General features: G+C 61.8%; 1 non-coding gene across 1 annotated transcript; it reads right to left on the bottom strand.

The window, feature by feature from the left end:
- Window positions 1-4,021: 4,021 nt before the first annotated feature.
- On the bottom strand, window positions 4,022-4,094 carry Trnat-agu (transfer RNA threonine (anticodon AGU)). Its single transcript has one exon. It is a non-coding gene; the product is annotated as a tRNA-Thr (tRNA).
- Between the last annotated feature and the right edge of the window lie 252 nt (window positions 4,095-4,346).

A 4,346-nucleotide genomic window follows, 5' to 3' on the forward strand; every position in this document is an offset into this window, starting at 1 on the left:
TGACGACTTTGCCCGGCTACCGTGCATACGCCTGTCCGCCCAGCGCCCGGACCTGTGGGAAGGGCGCGGCGCAAGGCGTGTGCACGTTCGTCCGCAAGGGAATCACGAGCGTCAACCACGAAAAGTTCATGGGCAACAGAGACTCCGCCATCGAACTCTGCGTCACAGAACTGGTGATCGCGGGCAAGAAGGGACAGAATAAGAAGAAACACTCGACCACGGTGTTTGTGGCAAATGTATATAGTAACCCACAGCATGGAAAACAGCGCTTCAAAACGTTACTACACAAGATCCGCGACAGGGCCCACGGGGCGAACGCGGCGGCGGTGGTGGGCGGGGACTTCAATGCACAGCACGAAGAACTGGGATATACACGCACCACGGTGAAGGGACGTTACTTGTTGGAGGACGCCGGCGAGGCGGACTTCGAGCTACTCACCAACCCGACGCAACCAACGCGCATCGGAACATCGACTGCCCGGGACACCAACCCCGATCTCGCCTTCGCGCTCCTGCCTCGCGGCGGGACGGCGCGGTGGCGGAACACGGGTTGCAACCTGGGCAGCGACCACTACATTATCGAGGTGATGATCCCGCTCGGCCACGCGCGGGCGGACGGCGAAGTCAACAAGAAAACCAGGCAGAACGTCACGGACTGGCACAAGTTCCGAGAGACAGATCTGGGAGAGATCGAGGACGTCGACCGGTGGGCGGCCAACCTGGTCGCCGCCGCCAAGAATGCGACGACCGAGGTCGAGGTTCCGGAGGAGGCGGACAGGGTGGACCCGCGCCTCGCACATCTCATAGAAGCGCGACGATCGTTACAACGCAGGTGGAAGCGCCAGCGTCACAACCGCACGCTGCGAAAGCGGGTGGCGGCTCTCGGTCGCGAGATCGAACGCTACAGTCACCAGCTGTGCGCGCAGCAGTGGTTCGCGCTGTGCAGCGAGGCGGACGGCCAACTCCATCGGGGTGGGACGTGGAAACTCCTACGTCACCTCATGGACGAGACCCAAAGCAAGGAACATTAGAGACATCGGATGGCGCAGATCCTCCACGCCACGGCCGGCCAGCTGGGCGAAGTGGAGATGCACCGGAGACTAAATGAGAAGTACCTTCCGTCGACCCCGCACGAGGAACACCCGGAGTACGCGGGCGCTCCCAACCCGAACCTCGATCGCGACATCGAAGAGTGGGAGGTGAGGCAGGCGACGCAGGCACTGAACTGCCGGTCTGCCGCTGGACCCGATAAAGTCACGAATAAGGCGCTGCGCAACATCAGCGGCGCGGCCGTCTCGTCGCTAACGAAATATTACAAGTGCTGGAACAGTGGCCGGCTCCCTCCGCAGTGGAAGACGGCCAAGACGATCCTGCTCCCGAAACCAAACAAGCCGCCGGGTATAGAGGGCCTGCGTCCCATCTCGCTCACGTCTTGCGTGGGCAAGGTGCTGGAACACGTCCTCAACACCTGGTGGCAGCGTTTCTTGGAGGATGGCAACCACTACAGGGACGCCATGCTGGGCTTCCGGTCGCGCCTGGGGACCCCAAGACGCAATGTTGCTGCTGCAAAGAGAAGTTCTGGAGCCCTCCGGAGGGATAACGAAGAAGGACAACCGAGCCGTCCTGGGCCTGGACCTGCAGAGTGCCTTCGACAAGGTGAAGCACTCGGCGATCCTGGCCCAGGTGACGAAGCTGAACATGGGACAGCGAACCTATGACTACATTCGCTCCTTCCTGACCCATCGCACGGCCAGGCTGGAGGTGGGCGGAGACCGACTGGAAGAGAGAGAACTGGGCAGCGTGGGCACCCCGCAAGGCTCGGTCATATCTCCGCTCCTCTTCAACCTGGTCATGATCGAGGTGGCGAACCGCCTCGAAGCGCTGGGACCGAAGATCAAGTACTGCCTGTACGCGGACGACGTCACCATTTGGGCGACGGGCGGTAGCGACAAAGAAATCGAGACTGGACTGCAGGCAGCGGTGGACGCCGTCGAGGCCGCGCTCGAGGGCACGGGCCTCCGGTGTTCGCCGCAGAAGTCCCAGCTACTGATACTGCCCCCGCCGGGGCGCTGGAGGAAGCGGGCCGCCGAGGAGGCCGAACGTAACATCGTAGTTCGAGCCGGGGACGGGACACCCGTCCCGCACATCCAGGGTCTGCGGATCCTGGGGATGTACGTGGACGCCCACCGCACCAACGGCACGGCTGCCCGACACATAACGACGAAGATGGGGATTGCGACGCGCCTGATAAAGCGCGTGGCGTCCCGTTCGAGGGGAATGCGAGAGGCGAGCCTCCTGCGTATGCTGCAGGCCTTCGTGGTCAGTCACGCAGCGTACGCGGGAGCGTTCCACCGCTGGACGGAAGCGGAGCGGCAGCGGATCGACGCGGCCATCCGCAAGGCGTACTCGGGAGCCCTGGGCCTGCTGAACGGGACCAGGACATCGGCCTTGCTGTCTCTGGGGGTGCACAACACACTCTCGGAGATCAGCGAGGCCCAGAGAACAGCCCAACAGACGCGCCTGGGCCGCTCCGCGGTCGGGCGCCGCATCCTGGACCGAGTGGGCATGGGCGCCCCAGAAGCGCCGGACCCCGAGTCAACGCCGCTGCGGGACGAGACGACCAGACGCCTGATGGTGTATCCGCTACCCAAGAACGTGGACCCCACCAACAACGCGGAGAGGCGAGCGGCGCGGGCAAAGGCGCTGCTACGCAAGTATCGCGACGAGGACGGGGCGGTGTACGTGGACGCCGCCAGGAGCAGGAGCCGTCCGAACACCTTCGCGGCGGTGGCGGTGACCGCCGCCACGGGGGAGCTAAAGACCGCGTGCAGCGTGTGCGTCCGGGGAGCGAGCCAGGCGGAGGAGGTGGCAATCGCCCTGGCCCTGAGCGCCCCGGGTGTGCACACGATCCTGAGCGACAGCAAGACTGCAATCCACAACTTCGCCAGAGGAGCGGTGTGCGAGGCTGCAGCGAGGATCCTAAGAGAGGACCGGGGGACTACGCCGGTCAAGCTCAAGTGGGTCCCGGCCCACGCGGGCCGAGACCTGACACCAGACGTACCGAACCGCAACGAGGAGGTGACGCCGCGGCCCGTGGTCTCGCCACGTGCCGGGACGCGGCGGCCCCCGCTTCCGAAGAGACGGCGACAGTAACGGCAGAAGAGGATCCCCTGACGGACTACGGCGAAATCCTCAAGTGGCACCGCGAACAGCGACGCGGCTTCCCGCCCCCACACCGGGACTTAGCCAGGTGGGAGGCGGTGAGGCTGCGCCAACTACAAACAGAGACGGTTTTGACCCCGGCGCTCGCGCGCCACGTGTGCCCGGAACTCTTCGAGAGTGACGTGTGCAGCATGTGTGCGCGGGCGACGGCTACCTTGGCCCACATCATGTGGGGCTGTGACAGTGTTGAGGACGGTGCGTACCCGCCGCGTGTGAGACAGTGTGTGGGCTCTGCGGAGCCGAAGGACCAGAGATGGGCCGTCCAGCAGCTCGAGGCAGCTCTGGCCCTGCAGAGGCGAAAGGGAACCCCTAGAGGGAGCCCGAGTAGTCCGAGCGGGGCCGGGGCACGGTAGCCTCGGGATCTAGGCCCGACACACGCCTATAGGACTGTAGACGTAGTGTAAGACGGGGGAGCACCGCGCCCTGCGTGGCCGGATTTGCTCCCTCCCATGCAGAACGCTTTGAATAAAGTCTTTTCTCTCTCTCTCCACTCCGACTCCGACTTCTCGGGGTGAAGGGGACATTCTTTTTAACCCCCCCGGCCGTAACTCGAGTGTCTATGACATTTTGAGAGTTGTCGTCCAGCGTTGAACCCTGTTAACCTCCCTATGGCTCCAAGACGGGAGGAGTAGAGGCCCTTGCTATGCATGTAGCGAATCAGAATAGGAAATGAGAGCCTGTTGAAATAAGACAGAAACTAAGGGTTGGCAGTCAAGAAAACGTCGTAAAGCAAAGGGGGGGATATGGTAGGTCATTGAAACAGACAAATAATTTGTAAAGAAAAGGTGGAGAAAAACTGCCCGCCAGGTGGGATCCGAACCCACGACCTGCAGAATACTAGTCTGGTGCGATAACCACTACGCTACCAGCGGGGCTAGTTTTCCTCTCCTCTTCCTGGGGTACTAATGCCAATATAATTTTTTCTGTGAGCCTAATTCAAGGCGTCTTAATTAGCCGCATCACATACGGAACTCCATAATTGGCTCTCAAAAATAGTGAAATACAAAAACTCGACATAATCATCCGGCAAGCCTATAAATTAGCACTAGGGCTACCACCGACAACTTCCACTGCCAAATTACTACAGATTCGACTTCAAACAACCTGGGACGAACTTCGAGAGG

The sequence above is a fragment of the Haemaphysalis longicornis genome, unplaced genomic scaffold (genome assembly GCF_048455015.1).
Source record: "Haemaphysalis longicornis isolate Haplotype H1 unplaced genomic scaffold, Haemaphysalis longicornis Haplotype H1 scaffold_27, whole genome shotgun sequence".
In the NCBI taxonomy this organism is placed as follows: Eukaryota; Metazoa; Arthropoda; class Arachnida; order Ixodida; family Ixodidae; genus Haemaphysalis; species Haemaphysalis longicornis.